This window comes from Gasterosteus aculeatus, chromosome 8, assembly GCF_964276395.1.
Source record: "Gasterosteus aculeatus chromosome 8, fGasAcu3.hap1.1, whole genome shotgun sequence".
Taxonomy (NCBI): Eukaryota; Metazoa; Chordata; class Actinopteri; order Perciformes; family Gasterosteidae; genus Gasterosteus; species Gasterosteus aculeatus.
Genome location: NC_135695.1, coordinates 2,515,693 through 2,529,742, shown reverse-complemented (window position 1 = coordinate 2,529,742; position 14,050 = coordinate 2,515,693). Strand labels below are relative to the sequence as shown.

At 42.3% G+C, this 14,050-nt stretch overlaps 1 long non-coding RNA gene across 1 annotated transcript; it reads right to left on the bottom strand.

Annotated features, from left to right (window-relative positions):
* Window positions 1-8,737: 8,737 nt before the first annotated feature.
* On the bottom strand, window positions 8,738-13,598 carry LOC144411382 (uncharacterized). The gene is made up of 2 exons (XR_013468544.1): window positions 13,476-13,598; window positions 8,738-9,013 (listed from the first exon to the last, which is right to left on the bottom strand). It is a non-coding gene; the product is annotated as an uncharacterized LOC144411382 (long non-coding RNA).
* Window positions 13,599-14,050: the final 452 nt, after the last annotated feature.

The window sequence follows — 14,050 nt, the reverse complement described above, 5'->3', positions numbered from 1 at the left end:
ATACGTCCCCTATTGGGGTTGTCTGGGTGGCGTCAGTTGGAGAAAGTTACTCAAATGGATGGAAATTTTACACAATATATTATTATCAAACATTCCAATCTTAATATGAAGTTGTACTCTGAGTGGAGCAGGCAGGGACCTGTGGTTGAGCCAAACAAAAGAAATTAATATAACAAAACTAGGCCTGACTACCCACCTCTAGAAACAAAATGACGCTTATCTAATTTTACACATTAGTGTAAAATTAGATAAGCGTCATTTTGTATTTAGAAAAAGCAATGCAAGTGGAGAACCTGCAAGCCGGGACACTTTTGTGGTGGCCATGGTTCATGAAGTTATTAAAGTTTGGGTTTAGCGTGGTCCTCCTTTGTTGGGTCACAGTCAGACTATTGGAAAGCCTGACAACAAGAATTATTTGGGCTTTTTGTAGCTGATGGAGCAATTGTTGAAGCTTAGGCTCTACACACACAAAAGCTAAAGCTTGAAATATGATTTTAATGAGAGAAGCAAGAAGACGACACACACATATAGATTTTGAACCATCTGGCTGTGTTCGGTTTGTGGAGCACACGTGCAACGAGGGAACAAATACAACTGCCCTTTTGATGGAATTTACTGCTTTTATTACCTACATTTTAATCGCCCTCTGTGTATTCCTAACAATGCCAGTGAGTAATGCCAATGGGGAGCGATCCTTTTGCAAGCCTGGCCTGTGTTGAGACTAGATTGCACTCAGCCATGCACCAGGAGAAACCATCTGGTGCTGAAGTCCATTGAGAGTGATAATCCTCAGGAACTAAACTTGTTTAGTTAATCTGTTAAAAAACAGCCATACACGGTTATTAGGGAAAGTCAGTGTTTCATTATGAATCATTATTATTATGGTAATGATTCTAATTATGATTTATTATATTATTGTTATTATATTATCAGGTTATGTTTTCTTGGTTGATGGCAAGTTTTCATTACAGACATCTCAAGCAACGTCAACTTTGCATGAAAAAGGACTGAATGACAGTAAAATGACTGCAGTCATACACACTCCCTTGTGTAATTGACAGGTGGTGTGTCAGTCCTATGACCAGCCTGTGATTTTAAGACACACTATGTGTGTGTAGGAATGCAACTATAACCAATACAGGTAAGAAGATGGAATTACATGCTGCTCTTCATAAAAATCTGCTTGCGAGCACAGTGAGAGAGAGACTGGTGAAAAAATTATTCCGTCGGTCTGAACATTAGTGAAGTTGTTGGATTCATGAAGCTGCACGTGTACCTGATTCTGTTCATAAATCTCCCATAATTGGAATAAACGCACAAACCTAATTTCCACGCTTAGACTTAATCCTTTAATTAAGGAAACACCCTCATGCTCTGTTTGCATATGTTGTTTTTTTTACCCTTTGCACTGCTCATTGTTGCCGTGGTTTTCCAAATGCACCACAACAACCATCACAAATGTCCAGTGCACGGTGTGTGACTATTTGTAATGTCCATACCATTAATATGACCAGCTTTGATGGCTCAGTCCTCGTTGTTAGTGGTTAGCTGGTGTTGAAGCAGACAGCACCCAAAATACTTTGCAAGTCTGCATGAAATGATTTTTAACATGGAATTAACATGGAAAACAATAGCTGGGAAAAGCAAAAAACAACACAAGCTAAGCTCTCCTTGTGTATCTTAAGGCTGCGTGCAACTTTATCTACTGCAGCAAATCGAGAGGCTGTGGTAAACCAAATCTACTGGCCTGACAGTTGAAGAGGTGGCATGCAAGCACAAAAAGAACTCATAATCGAATACAGAAAGGCCCGTGATTGGACAGTGTTCTTTGTTCTATGACAAACACACATTGTTTTTTCTGCTTAGTTACTGTGTAAGATGTTCCACATGGAGCCCCGAGGTTTACTCCTCCCATCTCCGTCTCCCTAACGTTCTTTCCCCTGCTCATGCTACTTTAACAGGTGCCATATAAAGCGTCTTGGAAAATACGAGCACAACCCCCCTTTCCCACCCACATGGCAGCTGGGCACAGTGTCATTACCTCTGCACACTCCTGGCCTCCCGCGATAGGCTTCACTTCCTAACCACACGGGGCAGCCCAGCCATCACACTATGCTGCTCCGCCACGGTCGCAGTAAACATGTGGTTGGCATTGGGAATACAAACAAACACGCTTGCTGAGGTTTAGACAACAAAGTCACTTAGTTGGTAAGGTTTATCAAAAATCATTGGGTTAGGCTTCAGAGAAGTACGTAAACAAAGTAACATAAGCCATAATATATATATGCATGAAGGCTAGTCCTTTAAAATGTGTTGTATTTGTTTCTTTAAGGAGCGAGTATAAGTCATTTTGCCAAGTTGGGCACACAACTGCCCACAACTAATTCCTTTGTGTATTTGATGTTATTATTGAGTTGATAGAGAATAAAAATAAAAAAACACACTCAGCAGGTTTGACTGTAGCGGGTTTGGCACATGTGTCAGGACCACAGTGGAGGACAGGTGGGTTGGTGAGGATGAGTCGGTGGACCAGTTAAAATTCCTCATGGCCAGGTGGAGCTCTATAAAGATTTCCACTGTAACCAACACACATTCTGCAGCTCCATGCATGCTGCTGGTCCCCTGCCATACAATAACAACACCTCGCTGTGTGCCTGCAAAACCCACTAAGTGAATTTCACACAGAGTAGGTGCAAGACTCAAGCCAAAGCACAAGTGAAATATCAGGAAATGCGTCCATTTTAGGTCCATGGCTACTTGGTATATAGGCACATAAATATATACACATATATGTTTTCATAAGGACCTCTAAACCCCACATTATCTTTGGCATCTTTTCCATGCACGAAAAACTCCTTTTACTTTCACACGCTTTCCTTTCCGTCACTCGTTTTGGGCCCATACAAATATGAAGACTCAAGGAGGATGTGCATATATTTCCGGGTCACTTACCCACGTACATCCATAATCCAGGGAGGTGCTTCTTATTTTGTTAACAGTCATGGAAAAGCTTAAATTATAAACTGGTGGGACGTGCACTGAGGGAGGTCCAACATGGCAACAGTGGAATCTATTTAAAAGATAGATTTGACTTTTCCGCCAGCTTGTGTCAACGCTGGTGTACACCGGTCCATTTAATGATGCTGTATTAATAGACAGAAGCAAAATATGTATGACAATACATGAAAAAGAAACACACAACATCTCCACTCCAGCCCTCTTAGATCACTAGTTATGACGGTTTTGTTTAACCTAAATTAATTTGTTACCTAAAAATAACCGAGTTTTTACAATCACAAATTTTGTGAAAAGAGGCGCATAAATGGCAAGCGCAACATGAGGAACAATGACGGGGAAGTTTTAGAAATGCTGTAATATTTTTACCCCTCCCCACGAGGGCGGGTTACTGTAGGACAGACCAATAGGTCAACGAATACTACGATGTTGCTAAAATGTTGCTGCCTCTACCTTACTGTCAAATATGTTCAGAAGCATCTGCAGATAACATATTCAATTCAATTCATTTTATTTTATTTTATTTTGTAGAGCCCAAAATCGCAGACTTGCCTCAGAGTGTCAAGGATGCGTGGGAAGGCAGGACTCAAACGCAGACTTTAACGCAAAACTTTAATAGTCAAAAACAAAGTGACAAAGTAAAAGGCCAACAGGCAAAAACACACACACGAACAGGGGGTAAAAAGGCAGGCAGGAACGAGGAACATCCAGGACGATAGACAATGACGCGACAAGAGACACAAGAGACACACGGCTTAAATACACTAGGGAGGTGTAGGTAATTGGACACAGGTAGAAACTCAGATTGATTGATTGAAATCAGACAATCACAGGGGATGACAGGACAAGGCAGGAAGTGAAGTTACCCCGGGACACAAGTGGCAGAAAACTACAAAATAAGACAGGAAGTGAACCACACCGTGACACAGAGGGCTTTACAGTCTGTACACATGCAACATCCTCTGTCCCGAAACCCTCACATGAGCACAGGAAAAACTCCCAAAAAAACCCTTCCATTGGGAAAAAAAGGAAGAAACCTTAGAGAGAACGTCAGAGGAGGATCCCTCTCACGGGAAGCACAGACTACAATGGAGGTCATGCGTCATAATTGCGGGTAGTAAGCCAGGCGCACAGCAGGACCACTGCAGGGGCAACCACCATCAGATAGAACCACCATCCACAGAGGCCTGTGGGGAGAGAGCACAGAGACAGAGAGGAGTAATGATGATGATAGCAGTAGCAGGTGTCAGCAAGGCCACTGCAGGAGGCAGGAACAGGGTCCATGAAACATGATCCATGGAAACCTGTGAGGCGAGAAAGCACAAATACTAAGACACAAAGTTAGTGATGCGCATTAATGTTTACAATAGAAATGGGAATATCGAATATATAGCCATTACCTTTTGGCACTCCGATTTAACTTCAACAGGGACATTTATCACGGTTTTCATATATCCATACCACATTCACTATAACCCAATTTCCATTGACCACACTCACAGACGCACAAGGTTCTGCAAATCTTCTTGTGACCTGGAGCTTTGTTAGTCGGTCTGTTCTTCTGACTTCTTTTGTATGTTTACCTGCTAATACATCTCGCTTTTAAGCATCTTTGACGCTTTGATACTGCAATAAAACATGAAAAAAACCCATGAAAAATAAAATGCCTTCACAGCTTACGTTAAGAGCATATTTTGAGAGCATTTCCTGATACAAAAAAACAGGAGATAAAGGGGAAGGTCAAGTGAAAGAGAAGGCACTCCTTCCCATTTTCCCATTTTCCAAACACCAACTCTCTTTTTTAGACAAACAACAGCCTTCGTCCAGGCTGTAAAAAACAAGGGGGAAAGAATCCTGCACAAGTCTCCGCCCATAAACCATCAGTCATCCAAGAAAACAAAACCCCAACCATAAGGACAAAGAAAAACCCTCCAGGCTTGACACTGACTCAATTAATTAAATACTGGATGATTACGCAGATTAGGTCTCAGCCAACACGGAGCCACTTTAAAACACAATTAATCACCCTATTTTATTCATCGATAGTTGCATCTTTGTTTTTTAGCTCAGAGATTGTTCTTTAAGCTTGTCAACAGCTCCCTGTACTCCTGGCAGGATCCAGAGGTGCTTTTCCCTAACTTAGGACTTGGATGGCAGACAGCGGCAGGCTGGCACTGAAACCGCATAATAAAATGACCTCACACAACTCTCACACTCACACATATAATGCATAGACACAGAGCTGGCACCAGAGCTCGTGGACTACCCCCTCCGCTCCCCCTCTCCTCCCCTTCGATGATTGCATTCACTGCAGTGATTTCTGAGCTTCAACCACTGCAAGTAGACGAGCAATCACGTCGGGGCCGGCTGATGAGAGATGTGCACGGAGCAACGCTCCACTGTGACGCCCGCAGCTTTTAACTCTCCTGACACGTAGGCAACAGGGGCTTGATTCCATCCAGCTCTCATTTAATTGTTAGATTACAGCGGGGCCAGCCAACGTCAGACGGCTACACACAAAAACACACACAAACATATGCATTTTCAAAGTAAAGAGAAAGACACATGCGCATACATGTGAAGAAAAGGGACGCGTGGAAAAACCTTCACTCGCACTCACACTTCATGTGAGATGTGCTAGTACATAGTCAACAGATTGCATCTGTGACAAATGGACGAGCACTGCAGTATAAAGTCATTCAGATGAGGGCAGTGAGAAAGAGAGCTACAAAAAGAGAGCTCATAGAATCACAGTAGTTGTGCTTTCTCAAAAAACAAACTAAAATTGAAACATAAAATGTTCTAAAAACATTCCCAAGACTGGAAAAATCTGTGTTTTATCTTTGACAATATTTAAAGAGCGCGAACAACAGAACACTAACAGCATGTGTACTCACGCTCTGAGACGGCGTCCACAACAAAAGACGCTTTGCACGAATGAGGCTGGCATATATGTGAGTGTTTGGTGTTGGTTATAATGAATTCCCTTTATGTAAATGGACTGTACTTGTATAGCGCTTTTCTAGTCTTCCAACCCATCTAAGCGCTTTAACACTTCATGTCAACATTCACACTCATCCATACACTGATGACAGGAGCTCCCATACACAGAGCCACCTGCTCATCAGTAACTAACATCCACACACTGTAGTCACAGCTACAGGAACAATGTTGGTCCTCCCCAAGGACACATCGACATGCGGGTTAGTCGAGCCTGGGATCGAATCGCCAATCATCTGATCGGAGGACGAACGTGCTCCCCACTCAAACCACGGATAGGTTGAACGTTGACATTTCTTTTATTCAGCTTGGAAAAATGACAAATATCTTTTATCTTTTAAGGCTTTTGCTCAAAAAGACAGTGGTAAGAAAAGGGAGGAAGAACTTGGTTCTCAGCTGATTGAATTCTCCTCCTCCTGTCTGCTTCCCCAACCTTTAGATAAAACAACACATAGAGTTAGTTACATTATATTTAACCAATCACAAGATGAATCAAAATATATTCCCAAAGCTGCAGTCAACATGAGTAAGTCTGGAGTTTGATCATGAACTGTGCTGCCATGCTGTTGACTAATACACAGTTTCACATTACAGCATGAAGCCATATGAACGCGGCGGTGGGGATGGCTTGTGTTAGAGGCTCTCACGTTGAAGCATGTCAGATCACCACAAAGAGAAGGAAAAAACACATTGCGTTTTCACAAGAACTTTGAACTGAATATGATCTTTAATTTAAAAATGAATGAATCAGTTTCACAAAAGGGAACTTGTGTGTAATTTAACTAGGAAAACAGGCACGCACACACAGATACATGTGAACCTAACTCTGACCATCGGCAGAGCAGGCCCTCTCTTTTTATACCCAGCCCTAAAATAAGATCTCCCTGATTGGCTGAGACACAGCTCTCGCTGAATCACACCCAACCAATTAGAAACTAGCACTTCCTGTTCTGCAAAAGATGTTTCCTGTTGATAGTCGAATGGCGCTGTGTGTCTTCTGGGGTCTCTGTAGCGGTGTGTTGGCGTGCTTGTGTGTGTGTGTGTGTGGGTGTGGGTGCGTGTGTGTGTGCTCGCCTGTGTGTGCAATCAGTGTTTTGGTTGGAAAGTAAACAGAGAAGTGAGCAGTACAGCTCATGTGCTGCAGCATATCTCACTGTCCTGTAGTAACCCCGACATTGGCCTCCACACGTCTGCATGATAACGAAACTCAAAAGAAGTCATATTTTGCACACATCTATTTATACAGCAAATCATTCCAAACATATGGGAAAAAATGAGGGTAGTTTGGAATGTACCTATTAGAAATGAAACCATATTGACACAAGTACATATATATGTTCTTCTGAAGATAGTGGATTTATGGGACCCTATAAACTTGACTGGATTAGCAGCTTTGCTACGCAGGTCCCTTGGAGTTCAATAAAATCTTCGTGGTTGTTGATTCATTTTGTTAAGTGTAACCTTTTGGTCTTGTTTGCCGCTAAAGCAAACACAAGCATTCACGTCTCCTTCCAAGGCGGACAACACTTTAAAGTGTTGAGACTTCCCCAAGCAGCTGAAACAAAGGAAGAGGCCTGAATGTGAAGTGGAAAACCTGGATCCCAAAGAAGAAACGTTCAACTTGCCCTGTGCTGTCATACTGTACTTTATCCTGCAGAAAGAGGATTACGGAAGTCCTGTTTTCTCTAAGACAACACTAGCTGGCAGACGAGAATCAGCTCACACGTGAACTGGCCCGTACAGAGCGGTATGGCGACCCCTTAGGTTCTGGAGAGATGCCTTTTAGTTCGACAGCCGAATCACCGCTGTCATACCGAATTGTCAGGACAGAGATAGGTCATACTTTGTTTGCTACTTTAGTTTTTTATTAAACTGTACTGCTACCATGTTATTGCCTGGTGTACAGGAACGCCGAGTCCTGTTCAGTGATGTGTAACACAACTGTGGCGCTTTCTGCTGCGTTGATGCTTGTTGTGTTTAAATCTGCCACTGCGACCGGTCCGTAAACTGTACTTTTACCAAAGTCCTCCCCCCCCACACACACACACTTACATTCATGTCTCTCATCATGTGATTGTTTACTGCTTTTAAGGAGCGGTTTGTATGATTATTTTCTGCATATGTGTTGTAACAACATTTGGAAATAATATCTTTTCTATTTTTCACTCAGATAAGGCAAATAAATATTACTTTGACTGTTGACTTTGGGAGCAAACAAACATTCTTTTTTGAGATTGAATACATTGTCCCTGATCCCAAGTTCCATTAAATCCCTTGAAAACCAGGCGAAGCAGCGGTTTCATCAGTTCTCACTCATATGTGTCATGCACGCTGATATCCGGTTCCTGGAATATCTGCTGCATAGACATGATTACATTCCAAACTACATACTGTATGAGTGGAATATGGATAACAGGGCGGATGGGAAAAGGAGAAGCTTATTCCCGGTAAAGTTTACCTTTAGGGTTGAAGTCCTGGTTCTAGGGAAACTTCTCAGATGCTCTGTATTTGGCAAAAACTACATGTCCATTAGAGAATATAGGAATCAGCACATGAGGGGTAACCACTCTGCTTACTGGCCTGTTTTCAGTTTTGTAGTGTCTATGTTGTACTGTAACATGACATGCTCTTCCTTCACATTCTATGCTTGTTCGTATCCCCTGCATACAGACATGTTAGGGGGGATGAGAACTGGATCCAAAATCAAACCGGAGACAGACAGTTTTGAGGTCAAAAAGAAAGGATTTATTCAGGGGGTCTTGTGTCCAGGGGATCGTGAGGAGAGGCCCGGGGGTGGGCTGCTGGCAGGTTCGGTGGAAGGCTGGGCAGGGTACAGAGCGCAGGCTGAGCAAACACGCTGGCATGCGCGTTGCGTCGATGGGAGACAATAATCCGACACGGGAGCCCGGGAGACAGCAGACTTTAACTGGGGCCACATTGTTAATTAGCCACTGGTGAGAGTGGTGAGAGAGCGCTCCTCTCAGCCGTCCCGCCCTGCCTGGAAACACAAGAGCACGAGCCAGCACCCAGCATCAAAATATATATAAATTAATGAAGGCAAAGAAATCAGAATCACCACAAGACAAACACTATTAATTCTCTTTAAACACACGAATGTGGTACACTATGCATTTTTTGTCTGCCATGCTCTTTTCTTTTCTTTTTTTTTTTACTTTTGTGCTACAATAAATGTTAAATCATTGCATCATAGGCTTAGAGGGCAAGAAAGTCCATTCTATATCTATAGAAGTACTTGAAATGCATGCCGCATTATTCACCTTTTTTGGTAGTTTGCTGATTTTCTTTTTCAAGGATAAACACGTTTCCCTTAATATAACAGTACAAAGTCAAAAAAAAGGTTTAGTAATAATTGGGTGTTGAAGGTGGGATGATTATATGAATACTATAATATCATACTCATGTTAGAAATAGGATGCAGAAAGAGTTTGTGTCCCTTTTTGAGGGAATTAAATAACAATTATACATGGCCTGGAGGGATAAAACGAGTAAACAATCAGAATCCAAGTATTACCTGTAATAAAGAGATACATTGACGTCAGTTATCAAGACTTTGTCGTAGACTCAATTTTTTATTCTCAGCTGACGAACCTCAAATCAAAGTGTGAGCCACACCAGCTCATTTGTCTCCTGGTTTTTATCTCGGTCTCGAAGCCGGGCTGGAACATATGCGGGCTCGTCAATTTTCCATTTGACCTGGTTGGATATTGACTTCAGCCCTCAGCAGTAATGTCTGAAGCTGCTGCAGGCTGGTAGGCTGGGCGCCTTGTTTTGAAACATGTTTTTTGGGAGACATTTGAGTTTGATAAGTAGGCGGTTTGTTCGAGTTGTCACAGAACTGGTATGCTGGTTATTTTTCTGTCAGATTTGGGTGGCCTTTATACGGTGAGTAAATTGCTGTTTTTCTGCCCCTGCCATGCTGTAGAGCGCATTCCCTGTGGAGTACGTTGGGGGGATTGGTTAGTATGGCAACAAAAATGGTTGGAGCGGTTGTTTCTGGGGCACGTCCAAGGCTTCAGATGGTTTACTAGTTATGGTGTCTTACAAGGCCTGTGGGTTTAAGTCTGTATATACCCACTACAAGTAGCACCCGAAGACTGGGGGACATTGTACAAGTAGCACCTGACTAGGGGGCAGTCTAGTTAACGACGCACATGGAGTATGCCAGGGTTTGCTAACTACTCATTTTTGTCGTTGGAGTACTTCAATGGGTATTCAGTCATATACTGCGTTGTATTTTATAGACCTGTGGGACGTTTCTACTCCCACGGCTACATATATAAATTACCACAAAGTCAGGACAGCCGCAGAAGCAGCCACTCTGGATGAGTATGCACTTACACATACACCGTGGTCAACATGAGCACAGATCCCAGGTTGACTGTGTGCGCAGAGGGAGTGGCAGCATTTTTTGACCCACAAAACGGTGGGAGCAGGAGGGCAAGTCCTCGTTGGAGTAAGTCAGAAAGGACTGAGCAGAAGGGGGAGACTAATGACTTACTTCATTACTGCAAGGACAGGGGTCATTGAAAGGCTGAATGCCCTCTTAAGAATAGTTTCTACACTAGTTTCAGTGGTCCTCACGTCAGGCCTGTTGCACTGGCTGCTCCAGTCTGCGATGACAGTTATGGTATATCTCTCTGTGTTTCCTCGTTCATGTCAGCAGGTGGAACATGAAGTGGGTTGCATCTTGGAACAGTTCTCAGGTTTTGTCTATAACGGCCATGGGTCACTGCCTAGGTACTGAAGAATAGGGGACGCTGCAATTAATTGTTGATTAAAATGTAGTCTCGTGCGCTTAATCTGACTCGTAACTTCCAAATGGTTTGGCCTGCCCTCACCAAACTTGTAACACATGTGAACATTGAACATTCATTCCCGAATGTCACTATGTGTTTTTTTTCCGTTTTTGTGTGTAGCGTGTAAGTCTAGCTGACGTTACAGCGTTACAGCTGACAAATGGCTAAAACAGCCAGAGAATATCGAGGGGGGACAATACGGCCGACGGTGGGGGGGGCAAGGCACGGACGTTACGTCGGGGGACGGGACAACGATACGGCCGACGGCGGGGGGGGCGTGACGCTAACATGGCTGTAGCTAGCATTGCACTAGTAACAGGACCTAACTGCTGACACGTGGCTAAAACAGCCAGAGAAAAATGTGTCATGTGCTTAGTAGCTAGCTAGCCTTCTTTTGCCTGCTTGGCCGTTTCATGCACAGGCACCTGCGGGCAGTATAGGCCATACTCTAGTTCTTATTATTATTTAGGGCTGTCAACATAAACGCATTCATCTATGCGATTAATGTTACTGATAATAATGCAACAAAATATTTTAACGTAGTTTGCATTTATTGACTGTGGAAACGAAACGGCCGCTAACTGCAGTCAGTTACATCAAGATGGAGAAAGCTTTTTGCATTGTCAAAGTCAAGTCAAATAAAACAGAGGTGCAACATACAGCGGAGAACTATGCAGAGGAATTACACCGCATGTCAAACAGAAGGGGGGTGAGTGGCAAACGGACCACTTAAAGCACTGCTATGTTAAGCTCGCTGCTAGCCTAAGCTATCTGCTAGGCTAAGCTAGCTGCTATGCTACTTCCATCTCAACATCTAACGTTACCCTAATTTGTTAATTTCTTTAAATCTATTGAAAGCTCTATTATTATTACTATTACATATATATTATTTAAAAAAAACTTCATAATAAAATGTTTGTATAGTACGTCTTCAAAAATTATAGAAAAGCATAAGTTACAAAATACATCAAATCAAAAAAAGGCTAAGAAAGTAATTGTAGTAGAACATGTTTAATCCTGATTTTAAAATCTTACATACTCATGAAATAATTGAGCTTTATACCAAACCGATCAAGTTCCAGGAATGACGAACTAAATGTTGTCTGTATGCTGCATCTACTATTAGATTTTCGTTATAAACAAAGAGGCATGTATTATGACTACCAATATTCCATTCTGTAGTTTTATAAAAGGAGGATAAACCAACTTTCTCTTTTTGAACTGCAATGATATGCTATCTGCACATTTTATCAAAAACAAAAAGGCTTAATCTTACCTCACGTAAAGATAACAGCTTCCAAACACACAATGATACCAAATCTAGAGCTCTGGGCGTTCCTATGGATTTGCGATACACTACCGCAAGACTCCTTGACACGTATGAGGGGCCGTTTAGGACTTAACTACTGAGACACTCTCACGCACACCTCTGAGACGCTTACTAATGAAACTGAAACACACTTATGTTCGCTATTGAAATGCTCTAGACTCTATAGTGAGTCACATATATAATATGCCAAAAATATACCACAAACAACAGAGATTATAGATTTTGAATTTGGGGCCCTGAACTGGAGACAGTGCCCCTGCAAACAGCGGCTGCTGGTGAACACTGACACCAACTGCCCCTATAACCACAAGGTTTCATTTCCTATTCCTTTGCATGTTTAAGTCACAATTCATAAATTAGGCTATTGGGAGTTGTTGGTAGTAGTAGCAATAGTTTCTTTTTGGATCGAGCTAGCTTGGCAAGTTTCCTCTTCTCCATTTTTGTGCTAAACTACGCTCAAGGTGGCACACGATAGACACAACTACACACATTTCTCATTATTGGATATGAATCTCTATTTTTTTTCTGTTACTCATAAACGCATGCACGCACGCGCACACACAATAACACAAATAGGTCATTGCGAACTCCTCTTGGCTTTGGTGGTTTTCACTGCACTTTCAGCACCCTTAACCAATAGAACTGCGTCAACCACTCTCAGCAGCCGGTGCACACACACTCCCTCTCATTTGTAGTCACAACGGCACACATACACACACACAGGCCAGGAAGTTGTGAACTATTGTCTTTCCTGAACTCTATGACCTCAGCAGGATGGAAATAATGAGTACACTCTGAGGCCGTCACTGTTGATTGCAAGATTCTAATAAACTCAACGAGTCTGCAAACTGTTCTAGAACGCTGATCATTGTTCTAAACCCACAGTAAAGTGATCAAATGTTAGCTGGACACAAAGTCTGAAACACCAGGTCAAAACATCCAAACGTTTTTTCTTTATTCATACCTATTAATAGAAACAAAGAGACAATTCACTAATACAGAACTTGTTGCCACATTCCAACAAGATGCTAGTGCTATCAAAAATGACATTTCGTGCTGCAGATTCGAAATCTTGTTGGACATTTAGGTCCAAAGCAAAATTCAACTTGGTTTCAGTTTACCATTACTCTGTTGTGCATGCAGCCATAGATGAGGTTTTAGCTTCTAGTTTTGCATTTCACAAGAAGTTTCCATAAGCTCCACTGTGGCCATTGGTGGACAACCAATGAACTTCAGTGAACTTAAGTGCTGCAAAGTCACCAGTTGCTTTCTGTCCTTTGCCATAAACCCCTGATGGCAAGCTTTTACCTTACCTTAAATTGCCTAATAGTACAAACATGGTGTTTCCTTTCAAGGTCATCCATGGCATCCTGGACGCAGGGGGAGTCTTGCAGTTTAACAGAGAATAGCCACGCACCAACATAACGAGACTCTTTTCTCTCTTACTCAAACAATGAGTGGTACATTCATGGGAGTTTCTCTATCCACCCCTGTGAAATCAAGTCCCCCAGTTCCTCAGCAAAGACCAAAACGGACTGACATGATGATTCACATGCTCGGAAGCTATAGCAGTACTTCCATCTAGGAGGATGCGTCACAAAATACAAGTCCCTCTAGCCATCAGGGGATGTGAATGTGCTCAACGGCTAATGTAGTGCCCTCTTTAAATAGTTTGACAATTTGAGCTGTTTCACACGCTGTCCTTGCTTCTTTGGTTGCATAAAATGAGTCTGATTGTATCATAGTCTATAAGAAAATACTTCTCTCCTAATTTATTCCCTATATTCTTAATATATTTTACACCTCTGTGTTGAGATTGAGTCATGGTTACAATGAACAACCCACAACAAACACTCTTTAACAGGGTAAAACACCACAACACAATTAA